Genomic DNA, 27451 nt, shown 5'->3' with positions numbered 1-27451 from the left:
CTACGCAGGTCCTTTCATGGGAAAAATGTTTTTGGTTGTAGTAGACACCTACTCCAAATGGATTGAGTGTGCCATTTTAAATTCAAGCACATCCTCTGCCATGGTAGAAAGTCTACGGGCAATGTTCGCCACCCATGGTCTACCGGAGGTCTTGGTCAGTGACAATGGCCCGTGCTTCACAAGCACTGAATTCCAGGACTTTATGGCAGACAATGGAATCAACCATGTCAGAACGGCACTGTTCAAGCCGGCCCCAAATGGCCAGGTGGAACGAGCAGTGCAGATAATCAAACAGGGGATGCTCAGAATCCAAGGGGGTTCCCTACAAAGCTGTTGATCACACCTCCTGTTGGCCAATAGATCCCGACCACACTTACTCACAGGGGTTCCACCCACAGAGCTGCTAATGAAAAGGATGCTCAAAACCAGGTTATCCCTTATACACCCTACTATGAAAGAAATTGTTGAGAGCAGGCGTCAGTCACAATGTGACTACCATGACAGGAATGCGAGGACGCGATGTATCGATGTCAATGACCTTGGTTTTGTCCTTAATTACTCTGCAGGGCCCAAATGGCTTGCAGACACTGTGCTTGCCAAAGAGGGGAATAGGGTTTTGGTAGTTAAACTTACCAATGGACAAATCTGCCGCAAACACGTGGATCAAATTAAAAGGAGGTTCAGCAACCCCATAGAAGAAGCAGAGGAAGAACACGAAGTAGAGTTTACTCCACCACAGGTGGCCGAACACCAGAACCAAGTGGAGGAGAGCCCAGTCACTGTGGGCAGTCTGGACAGGCCTGAGGCACCGCAAACAGCAGACACTCAGGCCAGTGCCCAACAACCGGAGCTCCAACTCAGGCACTCAACAAGGGAGCGTAAACCACCAGAGAGACTCAACCTGTGATCCCAATAAGACTTTGGGGGGGGGAGGTGATGGCATGTATTCAACTATCATTGTAACCCATGTATAAGCTGACCTAATTTGTACACCTTGAGAACATAGACCACAGTGGGCGAACTTGTGGGAGACACTCCTAACCTGGACTTTCCGGTATAAAAGGGGAAGCTCCACCCACCTTCAACCTCTTGTGGTCTTGGTAATAAAGATAACTGGTCACAGAGTGACCTTCTCTCAAGTATGGGCCTCGTGTGCATTTATAGTAAGGACACATCAGCCACCTTCTCCATAGTTGGAAGATTAAAGCGTCCCCATCATGCAACTGTGGAGCTCCTAATCAGACCCTGGAGCACATCATTGAGCATTGAGCAGAGTGAGCGGTGTGCAGGCAGCCTACAAGGTATCCACGCTGTTACACCTGGAAGCCTTGGCCCGGATATCTGACTTGGATATTGACGTTTGATTTGCTTTGCCACTACGATACGGAAGAAGAAGTCCGGCCTTACCAGCGTCGCCCACATACCCAGACCAAAAAGATATCTGATGCAAAGCAAAGCACGAGATAAATGAACAAAACACGTTGAGGACTGAGATATTGAGATTTACTGACAGAGCTGGAAAAAGAATAATGAAAATGGAAGGTGGAGGTTGATCAGCTTCTGAGAGAGAAAGCTATCAACATTTCATGTGAGATTGTCAGAGATGCTTCATGTGGCCTGGCTAGCCCATTGGAATAAAGTTCCTTTGTGCTCTTTACCCTACTTAAAACAATGCAGTAACCAATGGGCCCACCAGAGGGCGTGAAACCACCCCCACCCCCCCCCCCCCCAAAAGTTTGGATTAAGCTACCTTCCTCTTGCCTCTTACTGACTGACCTGCATTTCAAACATTTTGTTGTTAGTAGAGTACATGAATTGATTGAAAATGCTGAGGGATGATTGTTGTGCATAGACTACACACACTATAACTAGTGGGAGCTTTGCTGGAAGCACAAAGTAGGTGGTCGCGAATCAGCCGCTCAATTTTTCTCTCAGTTGAAGTCAATTAAAGGAAAAAACAGCCAAGGTGTATAACGGGCGACTAATCCACTACCGTCTGTTTTGTGCCCGCACCAAAAGTGAATTTTACCCCATCATTTTTGGTGAGTCTGTCCAATACGTTAAAAAAAAGACTCGCATTTCGATAGCGCCTTTCTCAACCTCGAGAACGTCCCAAAGCACTTTACTGCCAATGAAACACTTTTTGAAGTGTAGTCACTGCAGTAATGTGGGAAACACGGCAGCTAATTTGCGCACAGCAAGCCCCCATAAACACCAATGCGATAAAGACCAGATAATTAGTTTTTTTAATGATGAAGGTTGAGGAGTAAATATTGTCTACGACACTAGGGTGAACTCCAACTGCTCTTCTTCGAAATAGTGCCGTGGGATCTCTTACGTCCACCTGAGGTAAAAGATCTTGTTTAACGTCTCATCAGAAAGACGGCACCTCCGACAGTGCGGCACTCCCTCAGCACTGCACTGGAGCGTCACCCCAGATTTATGTGCTCAAGTCTCCTGGCGTGGGACGTGAACCCACCACCTTCTGACTCAGAGGAGAGGGAATGCTACCGCTGAGTTACAGCTGACACATTGCTACAACATTAATTCATCACAGCAGAATTTACCAGCATCATGTTATGTTCTCTCATTTGTTTCAGCTCAAGCCACGGCACTTCAACGTTAAAGTGCTCTTGGAAGCAGGGTTAATGTTGTGTGAACAAACCGAGCCAGCCACTGCACCCTGCAGACATGGTCTTGTATTATATCGCAGCAACTGACCCCTGTAGACATTCATTTCTGTGGCCATACTCCATGCGGGTTAAGTAGCAGTTGCATTGGTATTGTCACCGAGAAGATCGGATACCACTTGAACATGAACTGAATTCAAAATGCTTGCTTTAATATTTTGTATTTTCTCCAGGGAGTTTTTACAGAATAAAGAGTGTTTTTCTATAGATGCGCAAATGATAGCTCAGCAGTTGCACAAGCAATTTGCACGCTTTTCCAATTCTGGGATGGCGGGATGGAGGAATGTCAAAATCTGGGCACAACTCGGATACACCAGTGTTCTTCCCCTTTTTGAGTCAGAAGGCTGTGGGTTCAAGTCCCACTCCAGGAACTTGAGCACACAAATCTAGGCTGACACTCCAGTGCAGTGTTGGAGGTGTTGTCTTTCAGATGAGACATGAAACCGAGATTTGCAATCTCAGGTGGACATAAACGATCCTATGGCATTATTTCGAAGAAGAGCAGTGGAGATATCCCCGGTGTCCTGGACAATATTTATCCCTCAATCAACATAACAAAAACAGATTATCTAGTCATTATAACATTGATGTTTGCTGGAGCTGGCTGTGCACAGATTGGCTGCCGCGTTTCCCAGATTACAACAATGGCTACACTCCAAAAGTACTTCATTGGCTGTAAAGTGCTTTGAGACGTCCGGTGGTTGTGAAAGGTGCTATATAAATGCAAGTCTTTCTTTCTCTGACTTTATCCTTCCAGGAGCTGCCTTTTGCTGGTAACATCAGGTCAACGGTTCCTCCCGTTCATTGCAAGCAGTGACAGGTTCGGTCCAAGTCGGCATGGATTTATGAAGGGGAAATCATGCTTGACAAATCTTCTGGAATTTTTTGAGGATGTAACTCGTAGAGTGGACAAGGGAGAACCAGTGGATGTGGTGTATTTGGACTGTCAAAAGGCCTTTGACAAGGTCCCACATAAGAGATTGGTGTGCAAAATTAAAGCACATGGTATTGGGGGTAATGTACTGACGTGGATAGAGAACTGGTTGGCAGACAGGAAGCAGAGAGTCGGGATAAACGGGTTATTTTCGGAATGGGAGGCAGTGACTAGTGAAGTGCCGCAGGGCTCAGTGCTAAGACACCAGCTCTTTACAATATACATTAATGATTTGGATGAAGGAATTGAGTGTAATATCTCCAAGTTTGCAGATGACACTAAACTAAGTGGTGGTGTGAGCTGTGAGGGGGATGCTAAGAGGCTGCAGGGTGACTTGGACAGGTTAGGTGAGTGGGCAAATGCATGGCAGATACAGTATAATGTGGATAAATGTGAGATTATCCACTTTGGTGCCAAAAACACGAAGGCAGAATATTATCTGAATGATGGCAGATTAGGAAAAGGGGAGGTGCAACGAGACCTGGGTGTCATGGTTCATCAGTCATTGAAAGTTGGCATGCAGGTACAGCAGGCGGTGAAGAAGGCAAATGGTATGTTGGCCTTCATAGCTAGGCGATTTGAGTATAGGAGCAGGGAGGTCTTACTGCAATTGTACAGGGCCTTGGTGAGGCCTCACCTGGAATATTGTGTTCAGTTTTGGTCTCCTAATCTGAGGAAGGACATTCTTGCTATTGAGGGATTGCAGCAAAGGTTCACCAGACTGATTCCAGGGATGGCTGGACTGAACATATGAGGAGAGACTGGATCAACTGAGCCTTTAGACACTGTAGTTTAGAAGGATGATAGGAGATCTCATAGAAACGTATAAGATTCTGACGGGATGGGACAGGTTAGATGCGGGAAGAATGTTCCCGATGTTGGGGAAGTCCAGAACCAGGGGACACAGTCTTAGGATAAGGGGTAGGCCATTTAGAACTGTGATGAGGAGAAACTTCTTCACTCAGAGAGTTGTTAACCTGTGGAATTCCCTGCCGCAGAGAGTTGTTGATGCCAGTTCATTGGATATATTCAAGAGGGAATTAGATATGGCCCTTACGGCTAAAGGGATCAAGGGGTATGGAGAGAAAACAGGAAAGGGGTACTGAGGGAATGATCAGCCATGATCTTATTGAATGGTGGTGCAGGCTCGAAGGGCCGAATGGCCTACTCCTGCACCTATTTTCTATGTTTCTATGTTTCATTGTTCCTACATTTCTGGGTTACATGACTTTGCGAGAAGCATTACTGCCTTCGATGCTTAAGTAGGATTTCATAAAGCAGGTCATGGAGGTAATGCCACAAGAGCACACTCAATTGTCTGTAAATTGACTCCTTCAGTTGGGTGAATAACAGGTCGTTATAACAACAGAACATCTTTATGTAATAAACTTTTTGTGGAACTCAAATTATTTTGATTTTCCTCAATCTGCTGAAAGCAGAATGGAGTGTACTTTCTGTAAATTGCCAATAATCAGCAATAGTACAGTCTTTCTTTCTCAAAGCAGGTTTCTGAGAATTTGCACAGTGCATCGGACAGTGCCGTTTCTTGGAAGGAATATTGTTACCCCAGCATAACATGCTATTTTCGAAGAACAGAAAATAATGCATTTTACTGATTCTACTAAAAAAAAGAATAACTCCTTTAGACAAGTTGAGAAGTGATAAGGTGTGCCCAACACTTTACGAAGTTTGTCTGAAAAATGCAAGCATCGTTGTGTGAATCCTTCACAGAGAGTAATTAATTTGTGCAACACCGTTCAATAATGTCGTGCTCGTGAGTTCTACAGTTGCAATGAATAAAGAGAGAGATGGAAATGAAGGATGTCGTTCAGACAATTGCTGTCATTGTTCAGATAATTGTTTGACTTGACTTTTCCAGTAGAAACCGTTCATCCTGGCCAAGGTGGCGGGCGGTCGAGGGGGTCACTCAACCCGACTGCCTGCCTCTCTTCCGCAGCTATGTTCGTGCCCGGGTGTCGCTGGAGATGGAGCACGCGGTGTCCACCGGTACGCTCGCCGCCTTCCATGATCGGAGGGATTGCAGTGCATCATCACCCCCCGGAAACCAAGTTTTGATTTGATTTATTAGGTTTTCCGAAAGGTTTTTGGTTAGTTTGCAAGTTCGAGTGGTTGCGCTCCTTTATCAAGGGGGCACATGGTTGAATTGTATTATTTAAAAGGGTAGAAACTGTCCATTTGGATCTCCTTTGGTAACCACCATTTTGATCACAAGTGCTCGGGAAGGACGACCAAAGGGCCGATTTTTCGAATGCACGCTTTGTGCGCTGAGGCTCAATTCCCCCCCACCAGCTGCACGTATCGATATTCTGCCCCAGTAATGGACAGAAAACATCGGGGAACACGCACTCGATTTCCTGACATGCACACTCAGCAGCGGGGGTTCCATGATGCGAACATGGAGAATCAGCCCTGCAGTCCGAAAGAGCAAGTTAAGAGCAGGCATTATTTCTTTTTACAACGTTCGAGAGATAGGTTTCCCTTACAGATTTCCAGTAAAGATGTGTTGAAGGGAGAGATTAGCTGAATTGTTTTTCTCCCCTTTTGCACAGAGTAGTATATAAGTGGAGCCAACTCTTCATATTGTGTTGATTAACTTCTTTTTGAAAGATTTGGATTGGGAACAGATTGAAAGTTACAGGCACGATGTGAGCAAATGGTCCAAGGGGATCAGGTGTCCCCTGGTACTTCTGGGCAAAAGGGGAATAGTATCTGCGAGAAGGCTGTGGGTGGTGTTGAATAACACAGGCAGGGATAATATTCTAGGGTTTTTGTTAGGATACCGTAGAATATCAGGGGGGATTGTTGGGCAACTTTCTCTTAATTAAATAAATACGTAGGGCCGTGTCCATGATAAGTAGGCAGTCTGTGGTTGGGGCAAATGCCCTTTTCTCATTCAATGAATTCTTATGTATTTACCATTAATAAGTCCTGTAATGGCAATGTTTCTCCCAGTGTGCAGTCTCACTCAAAAGCGCAAGTTAAAGAATCCAAGCACCTGATTTATTGCACTCCTCAGTTCCTCAGGGCAGAGTCCTCGGCCCAACTAACTTCAGTTGCCTCATCAACGACCTTCCCTCCACCATGAGGTCAGAAATGGGAGTTCGTTGATGATTGCACAGTGTTCAACTCCATTCACAATTCCTCATATAATGAAGCAATTCATGCCCACATGCAACATCCAGGCTTAGGCTGATAATTTGCAAGTACCATTCATGCCACACAAGTGCCAGGCAATGACCATCTCTAACAATAGAGAGGTTAACCATCTCACCTTGACATTCAATGCCATTGCCATCGTTGAACCATCAACATCTTGGGGGTCACCATTGACTAGAAACTTAACTGGACCAGCCACACAAATACCATGGCTACCAGAGCAGATTAGAGGCTGGGTATTCTGTGGTGAATGTCTCACCTCCTGACTCCCCAAATTTTCTCAACCACCTACAATTAACAAGTCAGCAGTGTGTTGGAACACTCTCCACTTGCCTGGATGAGTGCAGCTCCAACAACACTCAAGAAGGTTGACAACATCCAGGACAAAACAACCCTTTAATCAGCACTTCATCCATTAGGCTAAACATCTAACCTCCCTCCATCACAGACGCACCATGGCTGAAGTGTGTACTACCTACAGGATGCACTGCAGCAAATCACCAAGGCTTCTTCAGCAGCACATCCTAAACTCTACCACCTAGAAGGACAAGGGCAGCAGGTACATTGGAACACCATCATCTCCATGTTCCCCTTGAAGTCACAAGCCATCCTGACTGAGACATATATCGCTATTCCCTCATCGTCACTGGGTCAAAATCCTGGAACTGCACACTGGAAGGACTTTCACCAGCCGGACGGACTGCACTGGTCCAAGAAGAAGGCCCACCAGCACTAGAAGAACAACCAGGGATAGGTAATGGATGTTGTCCTTGCCAGCAGCACTCACATCCTGAAAATAAATAAAAATAGAACTACAATTAATAGCTTAAGCTGGGAGAAAACTACAAATATTCAATTTACCATTTCATTCTACTTTAAGCCTGTATAAACTCATTGAACCTAACACTGGAATTCAGCCAGAACTCACCCCTCCAGTACTGAGGGGAAGCATGGAATTTCAGTTAAACTTTCAGCACATTCAGTTCCAAATCACACAGCATTCCAACATTCCTCAATGACAACACGCCCGGTGTACTTTTTTCCCATTGCATTGAATTTAAGCCAATGCTGAACTTTTGAGACATATGTTCAGTTTGTTCTGATGTCTCTCAGTTCATCAACTCACGACTGGATTGGAAGTAAGACATGGCTATTTATACATTTCAAATTGTAAAAGACCATTTTTATACAATGGCTTGAAAAGAATGTATTCACTCAGTATTCCATTAGTTCTACTCTGGTGAAAAATTTAGTCCATACATAGAAATATTAGGCTTATATGGCAATGCACCTATATAAATCTTTCATTACTGTTACTTCAGTATTCCACAATAACATACTGTATAGTTTAATTATCAAAATATGTGGGAGCCTTGGTAATAGTTTTAGAGAAGTTGACCTGTTTGCTTCCAATAAATTGGTTGTAAAAAAATAGAATCCACTTTCTCGAGGAATGTTTTCCTTATCGTATTGTTTTCCGTATGTTTAGACCATTTTGTGCCAAAGTTTTCTATCGCTAAGGGTTAGTTCTCCACGTATCAAGAAGCAATTAATCAGAAATATAAATGAAATTAAAATTTACTTGCCAATTCATTAGCTGGGAATGTCCTCACAGCTGTTTCTGCTCCATAGAATCTTGGAAAGTTACAGCACGGAAAGAGGCCATTTTGGCCCATCATGTCCGCGCCGGCTAACAAAGAGCTATCCAGCCTAATCCCACTTTCCAGCTCTTGGTCCGCAGTCCTGTGGGTTACAGCACATTAAGTACATCTCCAAGTACTTTTTAATGTGGTGAGAGTTTCTGCCTCTACCACCCTTTCAGGCAGTGATTTCCAGACCCACACAACCCTCTGGGTGAAGAGATATCCCCTCATATCTCCTCCATGCCTCCCCCCAATTACTTTAAATCTATGCCCCCTGGTTGTTGACCCCTCTGATAAGGGAAATACGTCTTCCTACCCATTCTATCTAGGCCCCTCATCATTTTATACACCTCAATAAGGTCTCCTCTCAGCCTCCTCTGTTCCAAAGAAAACAGACCAAAGAAAATAAAGGCAAGTATTCTGTACGCCTTCTTAGCCACCTTATCTACCTGGCCTGCTAACTTCAGGGATCTGTGGACCTGCACCCCAAGGTCCCTTTGTTCCTCTGCACGTGTCAGTGTCTGACCATTTAATGTGTATTCCCTTGCTTTGTTAACCCTCCCCAAATGCATTACCTCACATTTCTCTGGATTGAATTCCATTTGTCACTGTTCTGTCCACCTGACCAGTTCATTGATATCTTCCTGCAGTCTACAGCTTTCTTCTTCAATATCAACCACACAGCCGATTTTAGTATCATCTGCAAACTTCTTAATCATACCCCCAACATTCAAGTCTAAGGGCTAGACTGTCGGCTTCATTGTCGGCAATTTTCTCGGCGGTACGGCCCGGCGAAAGTTTCCGCAAGTTTCTTCATGGTGTCGTCCACACCTGAAGACGCCCGCTGGGACCAAACCACCCATGTGCAACGCCAAGAACAACCGCCAGAGTGTAAGTTTGGCCTCAACCACCAACGTCCAGATCGCCGAGAGAACCGACCTGTAAAAGCTGCTTAAACAGGGCAGTAAGGGGGAACCCGGCAAAAAAAGGTAAGTTAAAGGTTCTTTATTTATTTTTAATTTTAAAACGCCGATTAGGTTTAAAACTGTCTTGGGAATGTCTTGTACATTTTTTTTAATGAATTTAAAAAAAAGTTTTCCCCCCTCCCAAGGCTCAACCGCAGCCTCGGACTAAATTTTAGTACTTACCGTCCATTCTGGTAACAACTGCCCATGTTGCTAACTTTCCACTTACCCACCCTCGAGAAAACTGCCGACAATGAATGTGCAACGCCCATTTTCTCGCCGGGTGATTAGTTTTACTTACTTTAAACTTTAAAATGGAAATTCTCGCCAGCTTTTCTCGCCAAACATTAGCGGTGCTTCTCAACGGGCGATTGGGGGCCTTTAGGGAAAGTCTAGCTCGATATCAATGATTATATACCACAAAAAGCAAGGGACCCAGCACTAAGCCCTGCGGAACCCCACTGGAAACAGCTTTCCAGCTGCAAAATCTTCCATCAACCATTACACTTTGCTTCCTGCCTCTGAGCCAATTTTGGAATCAACTTGCCACTTTGCCCTGGATCCCATGGGCTTTTATATTTGTGACCAGTCTGTCATGTGGGACCTTATCAAAAGCCTTGCTAAAATACATATAAACTACATCAAGCGCACTACCCTCATCGACTCTCCTGGTTACCTCCTCAAAAAATTCAATCACGTTAGTCACGACCTTCCTTTAACAAATCTATGCTGACTGTCCTTGATTAATCCATGTCTTTCCAAATTAAGATTTATCCTGTCCCCTCAGAATTTTTTCCAATAATTTTCCCACCATCGAGCTTAGGCTGACTAGTCTGTAATTATTCGGTCTATCCCTTTTTAAATAACGGTACAATGTGAGCATTCCTCCAGTCCTCCGGCACCACACCTGTAGCCAGAGAGGATTGGAAAATGATGGTCAGAGCCTCTGCTATTTCCTCTTTTGCTTCTCTTAACAGCCTGGGATACAATTCATCTGGGCCGGGGGATTTATCCACTTTGAAAGCTGCTAAGCCCCTTAATACTTTCTTTCTCATTATTTTTATTTCATCTGATATTTCACACTCCTCCTCCCTGATTTCAGTGCCTGCATCGCCCCTCTCTTTTGTGAAAACAGACGCAAAGAATTCATTAAGAACCATACCCACATCTTCCACCTCCACACACAGATTACCTTTATAGTCTCTAATAAGCCCTACTCTTTCTTTAGTTATCCTCCTGCTCTTCATCATCATAGGCAGTCCCTTGGAATTGAGGAAGACTCGCTTCCACTCTTAGCATGAGTTCTTAGGTGGCTGTACAGTCCAATATGAGAGCCACAGTCTCTGTCACAGGTGGGACAGACAATGGTTAAAGGAAAGGGTGGGCGGGAAGTCTGGTTTACCGCATGCTCTTTCCGCTGCCGGTGCTTGATTTCTGCATGCTCTCGGCGACGAGACTTGAGGAGCTCAGCGCCCTCCCGGATGCACTTCCTCCACTTAGGGCGGTCTTTGGCCAGGTGTCAGTGGGGATGTCGCACTTTATCATGGAGGCTTTGAGAGTGTCCTTTGAGGCTGCCCACCTTTGGCTCATTTGCCATGGACGAGTTCCGAGTAAAGCGCTTGCTTTGAGAGTCTCGTGTCTGCCATGCGAACTATGTGGCCTGCCCAGTGGAGCTAATCAAGTGTGGTCAGTGCTTCAATGCTGGGGATGTTGGCCTGGACAAGGACACTAATGTTGGTGCATCTGTCCTCACAGGGGATTTGTAGGATCTTGTGGAGACATCATTGGTGGTATTTCTCCAACAACTTGAGGTGTCTACTGTACATGGTCCACGTCTCTGAGCTATACAGGAGGGCGGGTATTACTATGGTCCTGTAGACCATGAGCTTGGTGAGTTTTGAGGGCCTGGTCATCAAACACTCCTTTCCTCAGGCGGCCGAAGGCTGCACTGGCGCACTGGAGGCAGTGTTGGATCTTGTTGATAGGAGGCTCCCGAGATATGGGAAGTGGTCCACGGTGTCCAGGGCCACGCCGTGGATCTTGATGTCTGGGGGGCAGTGCTGTGCAGTGAGGACCGGTTTGCTGTTAATGTATTTATAGAACACCTTTGGGTTTTCCTTGATTTTACTTGCCAACAATTTTTCATGTTGTCGCTTGGCTTTCCTAATTTCCTTCTTAATTGCACCCCTGCACTTTCTATACTCTAGAGTTTCTGCAGGATTGAGCCCTCGGGATCCATCATAAGCCTCCCTATTTTACTTTGTCCCTTGACATCCCACCCTTTTTCTTTAAGGAAACATACTTGCTTTGTAACCTCAGGATCTTCTCCTGAATGCCTCCCACTGGTCTGACACTGATTTACCTATAAGTAGCTGTTTTCAGACCACTGTGGCCAAATCATTCCTTAACTTGGCAAAATTGGCTTTTCCCCAATTGAGAGCTTTTCGTTCTGGTCTATCTTAATCCTTTTCCATAACTACCCGAAGTCAAACTGAATTATGGTCACTAGCACCAAAATGCTCTCCCATTGATACCCCTTCCACCTGCCCAGCCTTATTCCCTAAAATTAAGTCTAGAACCGCTCCTTCCATTGTTGGGCTTGTTACATACGAACTAAAAAAGTTCTCCTGAATGCATTTTAGGAATTCCGACCCTCTGTACCTTTCGCACTCATTTTATCCCAGATAATATTAGGGTAGTGGACATCCCTTACGGTTACTGCCCTATAATTTTTGCACTTCTCAGAAATTTGCCTAAATTTTACTCTTCTTTCTCCCTCTAACTATTTGGGGCTCTTTAGTTCACTCCCAGCAGTGTGATCGCCCCTTTTTTGTTCTTCAATTCAACCTATATGGCCTCGTTTAATGATCCTTCTAACATATCATTCCTTCATATCATTTCTTTCATCAATACTGCGATCCCCCCTTCCTTTTTCACCCACCCCTCTCCATCCCGTCTGAAAACCCTGTAACCAGGAATGTTGATCTGCCACACCTGTCCTTCTTTCAGCCATGTCTCAGTAATAGCTATAATATCGTACTCCCAAGTGTCTATCTGTGCTCCTAGCTCATTTGCCTTATTCCCTATATTCCTTGCATTGAAGTATATACCATTTAGCACTGCCAAACTCCCCTGTTGTCTATCTTCTAGCCCTTGTTTCTTCTGTTTTCCAAATTCACTTCTACTTTTCTGCTTTCTAATTGCAGCTTTGCTTCTCTCCCTTCTGAAGTTATTCTCAGGTTCCCATTCCCCTGCCAAGCTAATTTAAACCCTCCCCAACAGCACTAGAAAACCCCGCCACCCCCCTTCCCCCCACCCCGCCCCCGCGAGGATATTGGTCCCGGCTCTGTTGAGGTGCAACCTATTGTGTTCCTAACACAGATGAGGCTGCACACAGGGAGGTTAAAGTAACAGTGACCTCAGTCTTTAATAAGACACTCCAGAGTGAGTAACAGCCCTTAGGGGCTGGCTTATATACAGTGCATCCCTTGGGACTTCAGGGGATGAGCACCCTGGTGGTGGAACATGGGAGTGCATGCTTTACAGATACACAACATCATTCCCCCCACAAAGTCAAAGTGAAAACTATTTACAAGGTGAGGCGGTCGGGAGCCTTTCTTTCCCTGGTGGACCGCCTCGGTACAAATGTCTATTCTGGTGTGTTGGCTGTGCCCTCACTGGGCTGGCGTGTTGTTGGCCCTGCAGGGCTGCTAGGCGAGCCTGGCCTTGCTGGGTTGTTGGGCGTGATGGATTCGATTTCCTGATCCGGCGTGGTGTCGTTGATCCTTTTGGTGTGTGTTATGGGCTCGAAAAAGGTGGTGTCTGCTGTGGGTTGTTCAGGGCAGTCTGTGAACCGCAGCCTCGTTTGGTCCAGGTGCATTCTGCAAATTTGTCCATTGTCTAGTTTGACTACAAACACCCTGGTGGCAGAACATGGGAGTGCATGCTTTACAGATACACAACACAACCTATCCGTTTTGTACTGGTCCCACCTCCCCCAGAAATAGTCCCAATGCCTCAGGAAATTAAAGCCCTCCCTCCTGCACCATCTCTGCAGCATCTGCTCTAACCTCCTATTTCTGTACTCAGTCGCACGTGGCACCGGGAGTAATCCGGAGATTACTACCTTTGAGGTCCTGTTTTTTTATCTCTCTCCTGCCTCCCTAAGCTCTGCCTGCAGGACCTCATCTCTCTTTCTACCTATGTCATTAGTACCGATGTGGACTTCGAGCTCTGTCTGTTCACCCTCTCCCCCCAGAATGCCCTGTAGCCGCTCGGTGACATGCTTGACCCTGGCACCAGGGAGGCAACATACCATCCTGGAGTCACGTCTGCAACCACAGAAACGCGTGTCTAGTCCCCTAACTATCGAATACCCTACCACTATTGCTCTTCCACTCTTCTTCCTCTCCCCGCGCCCCCCCCCCCCCCCGTGCAGCTGAGCCATCCGTGGTGCCATGGACTTTACTCTGGCTGCACTCCCCAGAGGAACCATCACCCCCAGCCGTACTCAGAACAGAATTCTGGTAACGTCACTGGAAGTGAAGTGGAAACCCCATTCCCCCACATGTGTTGTTTGTGTTAGCTCGATGGGTAGCACTCTCACTTCTGAGTCAAGTGATTGTGGATTCATCATCCTACTTCAGAGACTTGTCCACAAAATGGGAAGTGCTGCACTGTCAGAGTGCTGTCTCTCAGATGAGGTGTTAAAAGATCCCTTTGCCCGATTTGGAAAAGAGCAGGGGAGTTCTCCATGGTCTCCTGACCAATATTTATCCCTCAACAAATATCACTGAAATAGACTATCTGGTCATTGTTGCATTGCTGTTTGTGGGACTTTGCATTTCCTACATTACAACAGTGACTACACTTCAAAAATACTTCATTGGCTGCAAAGTGCATCCTGAGGTTGTGAAAGGTGCTATATAAATGAATTTTTTTTGCATAGGTGCCTTTTTCTAGCTAAATAATGACATTGCTGGGAACATGAATGTTTTGCTCTTGAAATCTACTGAATAATGAAACATATTTTATAAAGTTTCTCCTTCCACCCTCTGTGAAGGCACTAACTTGTTCTTGTGTATGGTTTCACTGCACCCACCCATCCCATATCTTCCTCAGTGGCCATTATCATAGAATCAAAGAATGGTTACAGCACAGAAGGAGGCCATTTGGCCTGTCGAGCCCCTGCCAGCTCTCTGCAAGAGCACTTCAGCCAGTCCCACTCCCCTGCCCTTTCCCCATGGCCTGGAAAGTGTTTTCCTTCAGATACTTATCCAACTCCCTTTTGAAAGCCACCACTGAGTCTGCCTCCACCGCCCTCTCAGGCAGCGCACTCCAGATCCTAACCATTCGCTGCGTAGAAACGTTTTTTCTTATGTCGCCTTTGGTTCTTTTGCCAATCACCTGAAACCTGTGTCCTCTGGTTCTCCACCCTTCTGCCAATGGGAACAGTTTCTCTTTATCTACCAGATAGCCAGACCCCTCATGATTTTGAACACCTCTATCCAATCTCCTCTCGATCTTCTCTGCTCTAAGGAGAACAACCCCAGCTGCTCCAGTCTATCCACGTAACTGAAGTCCCTCATCCCTGGAACCATTATTCAGACTAGTGTCTTGGCATTGAGGGAGAGGCAGGCTTTTCACACTCAAATGGTATCACAGTCGAGCACAAGACTGTTCTCACTCACAGCACCGGTATGATCACTCGAGAGCGAATGGGACAGGAACTCGGGCTGACTTTCTTTTCTTCTCCTAAGCTGAGTGTTGCTCTGGCTGCGATCAAGTAACTCAGAACATTTCAGGAATTGGACCTTGGACCTTGGTGCCACACTGAGCAGTGCATTTAGCCACCAAGTGAACAAGGAAACCTATTAAATATATTTCGCACAAAGCTTAATAACAGTGCAATCCCATTACGTACATTTCTGCTACACATAGGAAGAATTTGGGAAAAGGAGATAGGTTTAAATGTTGAAATTTTAATGCAAAGTAAATTCCAAATTTAAAAATGACCAGCGAGGTGATTAAAATGTTAATGAAGTAGCTTTGATGTTGTTATGCCAAGATTGTAAATAATAAGCAATTCATTAGCTTGTGGGCGTAAAAGATCCCATGGCACTATTTCGAAGAAGAGCAGGGGAGTTATCTCCGGTGTTCTGGCCAATATTTCTTCCTCAATCAACATTATAAAAACAGATTATTTGGCCATGATCACATTGTTGTTTGTGGGAGCTTGCTGTGCGCAAATTGTCTGCCGCGTTTCCTACACTATAACTGTGACAACATTACAAAACTTCACTGGCTGCAAGGAGCTTTGGGACGTCCTGAGTACATGAAAGGCACGACATAACTGCAAGTCTTTCTCAATAAAGGGAGATTAAAAGTTAGTGGCCGCAAAATTGGGCTCTCTCGCACCCCGTGTTTGGGCCCAGAATGGCATCCACGGCACACACGCACATTTCTGGTGCAGGCCGCGCCAGACATCATCTTGGGCAGGCCGTTAGCGTGGGCGCAGGACGTGTGCGACGCAAGTATGCAGAGTAGGCAGCTCGTGACGCCAATCAGCGTGCATCATTTATTTGACACCAGCGCTGCCATTTTGGAGCTCAACACAGGAGCTAACTCTTAAACACACACAGCTGAACACGCGTTCAGTAGCATGACGGACCGTAAAGGGATCGTCAACTATTATACGTTAGTTGCTGATTGATCTCTATTGACTTTTGCTGAGTTTGTAGAAGTGTGTGGTGATTTGTACAGTTCTTTAAAGTTGCCTAAAGTCTACATGGAGCGGTGTGACAGGAGCTGAAGGACTCTGTCCTGACTTCAAGGATTCTACACTGACCACTTGCTCCAAGACAAGGGTGCAGCAGTAGGCATTCCACTTGGACTGCAGCGTGACTGGGACAATGAGCAGAGGTGACACAGAGCACGACAAGCAGCTGGCAGAGGGTGAAGGAGGAGGAGGGGGAGAAGGGCGCTCAGCAGGAGGCCATGTCCGCCCAGGATGTTCAGGGAGCAATACTCCGACCTCAACCTCAGCGAGGAGCTGTGTGTCAGGGGTCTGCACTTCACCAAGGATGCCCCCACTGAAATCTACCATCTGCTGCAGCCACCACGTCAAGCTCAAAGCAGGGCAAGTATCGCATTGCCAGTAACTGTGAAGGTTACGGTGGTTATGAACGTTTATGCGTCGGGCTCCTTCCAGGCTGGAGCAGGAGATATTTGCAACATCTCCCAGTTTGCCATGCACTGTTGCATAAGGGAGGTCACTGTGGCCCTACGCTCCAAGAGAGGTGAATACATTTCATTCTCTGTGGCCAGAGAGCAGCAGGAGGAGCAAGCATATGGCTCGGCAAGGATTGCGGCCTGCCCCATGATGCAGGGTGCCATTGACTGCACCCACGCTGCTTTGCGGGTGCCGCATGTCAACTCTGAGATGTACCGCTGCTGGAAGGGATTCCACTCCCTCAGTGTCCAGCTGACATGTGACCATACTCAGCGTATCATGCGGGTCAATGCCCAGTATCCTAGCAGCAGTCATGTGGCTGTCTGCTGCTCCATCTACATTTGAACCACCATGCCAAACCAGAGGGTGGCTACTGAGAGACCAAGGCTATCCATTAACAACATAGCTCATGACTCTCGTGCAGAACCCATGCAAATGTGGGCAGCATTCATACAACAAAAGCCACGCTGCCATATCATTGAGCCTTTGTTACCTCTAGACTTGACTATTCCAACACACTCCTGGCTGGCTCCCACATTTTACCCAATGTAAACCTGAGGTCATCCAAAACTCATGTCCGTGTCCTTACTCGCACCAAGTCCCGTTCACCTTATCACCCCTGTGCTCGCTGACCTACCAGGTGGGCAGAGGAAACGTTTCAAGGACGCCCTCAAAGCCTCCTTGATAAAATGCAATATCCCCACCGACACCTGGGAGTCCCTGGCCAAAGACCGCCCTAAGTGGAGGAAGAGCATCCGGGAGGGCGCTGAGCACCTCGAGTCTCGTCGCCGAGAGCATGCAGAAATCAAGCACAGGCAGCGGAAGGAATGCGCGGCAAACCAGACTCCCCACCCACCCTTTCCTTCAACGACTGTCTGTTCCACCTGTGACAGAGACTGTAATTCTTCTATTGGACTGTTCACTCACCTAAGAACTCACTTTTAGAGTGGAAGCACATCTTCCTCGATTTCGAGAGACTGCCCATGATGATGGTGACATTGACACGGTTAAGCAACGCCTCAATTTCAAAATTCTCATCCTTTTTTTCAAATCCCTCCCTATCTCTGTAATCTCCACCAGCCTCACAACCCCCCGGGATGTCTGCGCTCTTCTAATTCTGCCCTCCTGAGCATCCCGAATTATAATCGCTCAACCATTGGTGGCCGTGCCTCTGTTGCCTAGGCCCAAGCTCTGGAACGCGCTGCATAAACCTCTCCTCCATCATGACGCTCCTCAAAATCTACCTCTTTGCCCGAATTTCTCTTTATGTGTCTCAGTGTTAACATTTTTAGTCTTGTAATACTTCTATGAAGCGCCTTGGGATGTTTTGCTACGTTAAAGGCGCTATGCAAATGCAAGTTGTTGTTGCGCACACCATTGGCGTGCTGAGGCAAAGCTTACGCTGCTTTGAGCGCTCTGGAAGTGCCCCACAGTACTCTCTAGAGCAGGTGCTGAGATTCGTGGTGGTCTGCTGCATGTTCCATAACCTCACCGTTGTGAGGACACAGCCCTTCCCACCAGACATACGGCGACCAGCTGAGGAGGAGGAGGAAGAGGCAGGGAGGAGGCATCCCAGACATCTCTTTTCTGGCCCGGATGTCCGTCACCGACTCATCCGACTGCGATACCAGTAAACGCAGCTCCAATTCTGCATTCACCAACAGTCGTACTCACTGACTATTACAGTGTTCACTTGGCCACAATGCAAAAATAAAAGTCAATGCAAAATAGACATTCCAATCAAATTTACATGTGAAATCATACCACCTTGCAGACAAACGAATCACCCTTGTGAATTCCCTCAGTGCCAGTCTTCCGTGTGCCTTTGCCTATCTGAGTGCTCCTATGCAATGGCTGCAGTATGGCTGGTGGAGGGCTGCTGACTATCAGTGGAGGAGATTGAAAATGGCCTTGCAGGATGACTTCGAGCAACTTTGGGCCTAGGAGTCCCGGCTGTGGATTGCACCATCATCATCATAGGCAGTCCCTCGAAATCGAGGAAGACTTGCTTCCACTCTAAAAGTGAGTTCTCAGGTGACTGTACAGTCCAATACGGGAATTACAGTCTCTGTCACAGGTAGGACAGACAGTGGTTGAAGGAAAGGGTGGGAAGACTGGTTTGCACCATCTCGGCACGGGCGGCAGCAGTCTGGGCTCGATGGCTGATAGGCAGCAGCAAGGGCACTGGCGGAGTGGTAGTGGTGGGAGGACAAATGCTGCCATCTTGAAAGAGGACAGTAGGTTCGTCCTGCATGGAGCCTCAGCAATCCTGGTAATCTGTGGGCGGACAGAATGCTGGACTGCTGTGATACCCTGCAAGCCCCTTTAAACACCGGTAACTGCAGCCACGATGGCAGCAGTCTGAGGTTGTGTGGCAGCACGTTGAGCTTCCACTGCAGCACTCAGATGTTGGGTGGCTTCTGCTTGTGCTGCAATGGAAGCTGACGAATCGGTCATCAGAAGCTGCATCCTGGTTGGGTCGGCAAGTGCGCTAATGGAGTTGGCCAGCACTTCCATGCTGGAAAGGATGGGCTCCAAGCTCTGCCCAAAGCCCTGTGCTGAGTTGGTGCTGGACTTCTCCATGTTCCTTGATGTTGCACGCAGACTTTGTGGCAGGCCTGCCAATGCACCAAGCATTTTCAGTGTGCATACCCATCAAAGAAAGAAAGAAACCTTGGATTTATATAGCGCTTTTCAAGACCACAGAATGTCTCAAAGTGTGTAACAGTACTTTTGGAGTGTAGTCACTGTTGTAATGTAGGAAACGCGGCAGCCAATTTGTGCACAGCAAGCTCCCACAAACAGCCATGTGATACTGATCAGATAATCTGTTTCTGTTATGTTGATTGAGAGATAAATATTGGCCAGGACACCGGGGATAACTCCCCTGCTCTTCTTCAAAACAGTGCCATGGGATCTTTTACGTCCACTTGAGAGAGCAGACGGGGCCTCGGCTTAACGTCTCATCCGAAAAGCGCCACCCCCAACGCCACCCCCTTCTTCTATAGCCTGCCTCATTGAAGTTCTCATCTGAGTCCTCTGCAGCAGAACTCGTGTGCAACCTTGCCCTCCGGGGAACTGGCAACTATGCTACCCTTGCCCCCTGACCTGACTGCAGTCCACCCGTGCCCAGTGTCTCACCACGTGCAGGTCCTGTGTCTAAGTGCACAGCGTGTTAGTATCTGAGCTGGTGGCACTGAGTGTGAAATGGAGTGATGGTGCTGTGTCTTCAGCATCACTGCCTTCTTCCTCTTCATGCTCCTGCCCCTCCACCACTGCCTGGCCAGGTTGCGGTTCTTGGCTATCTGAAAGGAGAAAGGCACAAGAGCAGGGTTATGGTGAGAGGAGAGCGGGAAAGTAAGAGGTGCACGCTTACACCATCTGCAGCTTCTAAATCACAAGAGATTATGGGATGAGGGTGAAGTGTAGTGTGAGAATGAGGATTGGATATGAGGATATCATCACCTTCGATTATTTCAGCCCTGCCACTGGTGATAGGCTCAGCGATGGCCAATTCAATTATGTCTAGCACCGTCTCCTCTATAGGGGGTAGTCTATGCAGGGCCGCCTGCCCCTTCTGACTACGATTACGCATCACCTTATCCTGCAAGAAAGAGGGAAGTGTGTCAGTGAGTGTGGTGCAACATGTTTGGGTGATGTGCCTGTCATGGTTGAATAGCTGACAGTATTTGTGCAAGCTGTGAGATGTGGGTGTGAGGCTTGCAGCAGTGCTAAGTGTGTGGCCAGGAGGTGAAGTTATGAATGTTAGGTATGAGTCCTGTTTGATAGCGATAGTTGGTACGTGAGTGATGGGGGGGGTTGTGATGCATTGAGCAGTGTGTGAGCAGTTGGCGGGATATGCCATTTGAAGATGAATTCAGTGACCTTGACCACTCGTGTGAGGTCATTGTGACATTGCGTCCAGGTCCTCAGGGCTCGACTTCTGGCATTGATCGTCGTGACTACCTGCTTCCACTGCCTTGGCAGAGTTTGTCTGGAGGGCCTCCTGGCCCCATGTGGATACAGGTCCTCTCTCCTCATGTCCACCTCCTCTACCAAGGCCTCCAGTGCAGCATCTGAGAAAGTTGGAGCACGCTCTCTCCCCTGTTGCACCATAATTTAGTGTTCTTTCAGGTAATATACTCTTTCCCAGCCACTTCCAGAACCTGCTCCGGCCACAATGCACCTCCCCTTTAAGAGGTGCAGGCTGCCTTTAATTAGTGCAGGCTAACTTAAACTGGTGCGAGCCTGTCACAAAATTGGCCCGCTGCTCAGGCCTGCAGCCACTCACAGGATGTTTAGCGCTGGGCTGCCGCTTAAATTGTTTAAATTAGCAGGCAGCACGAAGTTTGAACGCTGGCCGCATCGAACTCAACAGGTGCAGATTAATCGCGTATCATGATACCCGTGCCCATTTTTGGGGGCTATCGAATTTAGCCCCCAAAGACTGAGGAACTCAGGTCAAGCAAAATCTGAGGGGCTGTCAGGTTTTAGAACAGAAAGCCACAAGGGGCAAGGAAGAAAAATGCATGAGTGTCGATTATTTTGTTGAAGTCAAGTAGCAGGATCCACTGCTGTGGGGAAGGGTAGCATCAGTGTCCATTATTTTAACTTGCAACGGTAAGTTGTACTGATTGAACTAAGCGAATCTGATCATAATGTTTGTTCTGAACGCTCACTTATTGTGAATAATAAACTTGTTTGTGATTCTTACGTGGCCTCATCTCACCAGGTGTTTTCCCGATTCAGCTTTGAAGAGACTGAATAAGCGCACGTGCGATAGGCACAAATATCTCGTTCAGATTACAGGGGGATACATCATATCGGTATTGGGCTGTATGGGCACATTGCTGAAGGTAAGAGTCTCAGACCGCTTATAGGAGTGACGAGCACCACTGTATCCAAGAACATGTCTAAAGCCAGACCTTACACTCGTAAAAGATATTGATTAAAAGAGGTGACAGTTTACAACACGCTTTATAGAATAATTTATAGAAATGCGCAGGTTATTTTAGATTTAGAAAATTGTAATGGAAACTTTCCAATCCATCATCTTTTCATGATTCCAAAGAGAATTCTACTTGGATTAAACTTCTGTCAGCATTATTTTAAGCTCTTTAGCACTTGAATCAAAAGGTTTCTCATTAGAAAACTTTTCATTGCGAAGCTAGGCAAGCTATATAGGAACGTAGGAGTTGCTTGATGAAAATAGACCAAAGGCCATCTAGTCATCTACCATCTGGTAGTTGCATGATACAACGGTAATGGAGTTGTTGGTTAATCGTAGCAATCAATCTTTGTCAATTATTCTACAACAGACCTAGACATGACGCTAGAAAAGCTTTGAGAACCATATATCTGCCACATGTCATGTCTCGAATTACTCATATAAGAACATAAGAACATAAGAAATAGGAGCAGGAGTAGGTCATTTGGCCCCTCGGGCCTTCTCCGCCACATAATAACACCACGGCTGATCTGGGATCTTGGGCTCAGCTCCAGTTCCCTGCCCGCTCTCCATAACCCTTCACTCCATTAACATTCAAAAATCTGTCTATCTTCACCTTAAATATATTCGATGACCTAGCATCCACAGCTCTCTGGGGCAGAGAATTCCACAGATTTACAACCCTCTGAGAGAAGAAATTCCTCCTCATCTCAGTTATAAATGAGCAACCCCTTATTCTAAAACTATGCCCCCTAGTTCTAGATTCCCCCACAAGGGGAAACATCAGCTCTGCATCTACTTTGTCCAGTCCCCTCGTTTCAATACGATCACCTCGCATTCTTTTAAACTCCAATGAGCATAGGCCCAACCCACTCAACCTTTCTTTAGAAATTACCCCTTCATCTCAGAAATCAACAGAGTGAACCTTCTCTGAACTGCCTCCAATGCAAGTATACCCTTCTGTAAACAATGAGACCAAAACTGTGCGCAGTACTCTCGGCGTGGCCTCAACAATACCCTGTATAGTTGTAGCAGGACTTCTCTGCTTTTATACTCTATCCCCTTTGCAATAAAGGCCAACATTCCATTTGCCTTCTGGATTACTTGCTGTATCTGCATAGTAACATTTTGTGTTTCATGCACAAGGACCCCCAGGTCCCTCTGTACTACAGCACTTTGCAATTTCTCTCCATTTAAATAGTAATTTGCTTTTTTATTTTTCCTGCCAAAGTGGATAACCTCACATTTTCCCACATTATTTTCCAAATGTTTGCCCACTCACTTAGCCTGCCTATATCCCTTTGCAGGTATTTTATGTCCTCCTCACAACTTGCTTTCCCACCCATCTTTGTATCATCAGCAAACTTGGCTACATTACACTTGGTCCCTTCATCCAAGTCATTAATATAGATTGTAAATAGTTGAGGAACCAGCACCAATCCCTGTGGCACCCCACTAGTTACCGTCTGCCAACCGGAAAATGATCCATTTATCCCGACTCTCTGTTTTCTGTTAGTTAGTCAATCCTCTATCCATGCTAATATATATAAACCCAACCCCGGGAACTTTTATCTTGTACAGTAACCTTTTATGTGGCATCTTATCGAATGCCTTCTGGAAATCTAAATACACTACATCTACTGGTTCCTCTTTATCCACCATGCTCGTTACATCCACAAAAAACTTCAGCAAATTTGTCAAACATGATTTCCCTTTCATAAAACCATGCTGACTCTGCTTAATTGAATCATGCTTTTCCAAATGTCTTACTACTGCTTCCTTGTATCCCAATATTTTATTTCCTGAAATAAATGTATCTAATTTTGAATCCTTAGGGAGACTGTCCCATCCATTGACTACTCGCCACTGAAATATTGTTTCCGCAGAATAGTTTGGAACTTAACCCCCTTCATGCACAGGCCTTGTCCTCTGGTTCTACTGTTCTGGACAAGATGAAACAGCTTGTCACGGTCTACGTTATCTGGTTCCTTTAGAATCCTAAAAACAGCAATTGTATCACCTCTCAACTTTTGCTTTACCAGTGAGAACATGCTCAATTTACATAATCGCTCCTCTGTATCCTTTCAATAGCTGCAAATCCTTTTTCTACTGCGGTGACCGGAACTGTACAGAATATTCTAAGTGTGGTCGCACCGATGATTTATAAAGTGCCAAGATTACCTCACTATTTTGGCTTAATAGTAACCGCTTTATACATCTGATTTGCTTTGCTCACTGCCATCAAGCATTGTTGTGAGAACTTCAATTTATTGTCAATCAGGACCCCCAGATCACTTTCATTTCCATGCACATTATTTTATTTCCATTTAGGTAATACAGGTAGTCCCTTCCTGGATTTCTTGTCCCATGTGAAGCACTTTGCATTTCTCAACATTGAATTTCATCTGCCACCAGCCTGCCCATTTCATTAGTGTATTAAAATCCTCCTGTAGTCGACCACCTTCATTAACTTTGGATCATCTGCAAATTGAGCTGCTGTGCTTGTGACTCCTAGCTTCAGATCACTTCTAAAGATATTAAACAAAAGATGTCCCAAAACCGACCCCTGTATATATAACTGATAAATGAAGGACCTAAGTGAAGCAGACTGTGGCTCAGGTTCAACATCACAAGAACATCCACTATTGCACCAGTCTGCTACTTTCCACATGGAATTCCCAATTGTTTCTGAATAAAAGTGCGGTTATATTCAAAGTTTCACGACGTTAAAGGTGCTATATAAATGCAAGTTCCTGTTACATTTCGCAGGCACATTTCAGAGGTTCAGTGGAATGAAACTACCTGCACTCATTTTTATTTCATTTTGGTATCTGAGGCAGAGAGAAGACATTGACGTTAATTCTCGTGTCAGCGCCGGCCAAGGCTAACAGCCGCCCGCCGAGAGAGCGCAGGGAGCACTGGTATTTCATGGTATGCTAATTAACATAATAAACAAGAAATCGGAGCAGGAGTGGGCCATTCGGCCCCTCAAACCTGCTCCACCATTCAATAAGATCATGGCTGATCTGATCCTGGCCTCAACTCCATTTCCCCGGCAGCTCCTCATAACCCTTTACTCCCTTATCATTCAAAAATCTGTCTATCTCCACCTTAAATATATTCAATGACCCAGTCGCCACTGCTCCCTGGAGTAGAGAATTCCAAAGATTCACGACCCTCTGAGAGAAGAAATTCCTCCTCATTTTTGTCTTAAATGGGCGATCCCTTATTCTGAAACTATGCCCCCTAGTTCTAGATACCTGTATCTATCCTGCCAAGCCCCCTCAGAATCTTATATGTTTCAATAAGATTATCTCTCATTCTTCTAAACTCCAATGAGTATAGGCCCAACCTGCTCAACCTCTCCTCATATGACAACCCATTCATCTCAGGAATCAACCTTGTGAACTTTCTGTGAACTGATTCCAATGTAAGTATATCCTTCCTTAAATAAGGAGACCAAAACTGTACACAGTACTCCAGGTGTGGCCTCACCAATACCCTGTACAGTTGTAGCAGGACTTCTCTGCTTTTATACTCCATCCCCTTTGCAATAAAGACCAACATTCCATTTGCCTTCCTGATTACTTGCTGTACCTGCATGCTAACTTTTTATATTTCATGTACAAGTACCCCCAGATCCCTCCCTATTTAAATGATAATTTGCTTTTTTATTTTTCCTACCAAAGTGGATAACCTCACATTTTCCCATATTATACTTCATCGCCAAATTTTTGCCCACTCACTGAGCCTATCTGTATCTCTTTGTAGATTATTTGCATCCTCCTCATAACTTGCTTTCCCATCTGTCTTTGTATCATCAGCAAATTTGGCTATATTACACTCGGTCCCTTTATCCTGTCATTAATATAAATTGTAAATAGTTGAGTACCCATCACTGATCCCTGTGAAACACCACTACTTACAGTTTGCCAACCTGAAAATGATCCATTTATCCCAACTCTGTTTTCTGTTAGTTAGCCAATCCCCTCTCCATGCTAATATATTACCCCCAAACCCCATGACCTCTTATCTTCTTCAGTAACCTTTTATGTGGCACCTTATCGAAAGCTTTCTAGAAATCCAAATACACAACATCTACTGGTTCCCCTTAATCCACCCAGCTTGTTACAACCTGAAAGAACTTCAGCAAATTTATCAAACATGATTTCCCTATAATGCTGACTCTGCTTGACTACATTATGATTTTTTAAAAATATCCTGCTATTACTTCCTTAATAATGGACTCCAGCATTTTCTCAATGACAGATGTTCGGCTAACTGGTATATAGTTTCCTGCTTTTTGTCTTCCAGCATTCTTAATTAGGGCCGTTACATTTGCGGTTTTCCAGTCCACTGGGACCTCTCCAGAATCCAGAGAATTTTGGTAGATTACAACCAATGCATCCACTATCTCTGCAGCTACTTCTTTTAAGACCCTAGGATGCAGGCCATCAGGTCCAGGGGACTTGTCCACCTTTAGTCCCATTAGTTTGCCTAGTATTTTATCTCTAGTGATAGTGATTGTTTTAAGTTCCCCCCCCCAATAGCTCCTTGATTATCAATTATTGGGACGTTTTTAGTGTCTTCTACCATGAAGACCGATACTAAATATTTGTTCAATGTCTCTGCCATTTCTCTGTTTCACATTATGAATTCCTGTTGTAGGCATTAGGCACCTGCTGAATATATAAAACACTAGGCATTAGGCACCTGCTGAATATATCTAAACTCATATAAGTTTAAAACGGCCACATATAAAATGGCTGCCCAAGTATGATGGGAACCCCGTTAGTCAAGTAATGAACTGGGACTGACCGAGCAATGACCCTGTGAGGCCCAATGCCTTGGATACAATGAACCAGTGATTTCACACAGTCCAAGGAAGAGAGATAAGGGGAGAATCTGCCTCACATAACGAGGTCATTAATCAGCCCGAGCTGACAAAACCTGAACATGCAGTTCCTGAGATATCAGGGAAATTCTATTGGGTTAAAGAAACCTAAATGTAATCTATAATCGTTATGATTGGATTGTGTCCAGCCGAAGTGGGCTGAGTAAATGTAAAGAACTATATGTAACTTGAATCATAAAATGGCTATCAGTGAAACCTCAAGGGATTTCTGTTAGCTGAATTTGATCGCATTCCTGGAAACTGATAATTGTTGTTTCCCACACACAGGACTAACAAGCTAATCAGCCAAGCCTCAGGGCTAAATGTTCTGGTGGAAGTAAGGACAATACGACTCTGTAACAGGAGTAAGATAAGGGAGGCCCAGGCCATGTTACAAGACACATGAGTCATTCCAAGAAACACACCTCTTAGCAACACATCTCTTGGCAACACATGAGCCACTTTACGTTTAGAGACTAACGCTATCTATTGGTCTAATGTAACTGTAGTAAACTGTTGTATGTAACTGTAGTAAACTGTTGTAAAACATATAAAGATCCATGAAACCCTTTGTTCTGCGGAGTGAAGTGCCTGGATCCAGTCCTGAGGCGTCCTCCCCGCTGGCGTCAATAAAGGCAGCACTGGCGTTGGAACCGACTCTGAGTGTTGAGTGATTCTTCTGATAAACACTAACACTAACAATTCCCCAGTCTCATCCTCTCAGTCACCAGTTTACTTTAGCTACTCTCTTTCTTTTTATATACGTGTAGAAGCTCTTACTGTCTGTTTTTATATTTCTTGCTCGTTTACTCTCATGTGCTATCTTCTCTGTCTTTATCATTTTTTTAGTTGTCCTTTGCTGGTTTCTAAAAATTTCCCAATCCTCTGGCCTTCCACTGTTCTTCACAACATTGTGTGCCTTTGTTTTCAATTTAATATAATCCTTTACTTCCTTAGTTAGCCAGGGAT

At 45.6% G+C, this 27451-nt stretch overlaps 1 long non-coding RNA gene across 1 annotated transcript in view; it reads left to right on the top strand.

Annotated features, from left to right (window-relative positions):
• LOC139229831 (uncharacterized) overlaps window positions 1-27084 on the top strand; it is a 47045-nt gene extending 19961 nt beyond the window's left edge. The window contains exons 3-4 of the long non-coding RNA XR_011587819.1: window positions 21373-21496; window positions 26771-27084. This is a non-coding gene — a long non-coding RNA (uncharacterized lncRNA). The remainder of the gene's footprint in view (window positions 1-21372; window positions 21497-26770) is intronic.
• Window positions 27085-27451: the final 367 nt, after the last annotated feature.

The sequence above is a fragment of the Pristiophorus japonicus genome, chromosome 2, assembly GCF_044704955.1.
Source record: "Pristiophorus japonicus isolate sPriJap1 chromosome 2, sPriJap1.hap1, whole genome shotgun sequence".
Taxonomy (NCBI): domain Eukaryota; kingdom Metazoa; phylum Chordata; class Chondrichthyes; family Pristiophoridae; genus Pristiophorus; species Pristiophorus japonicus.
This window is presented reverse-complemented; position numbering and strand designations above follow the sequence as displayed.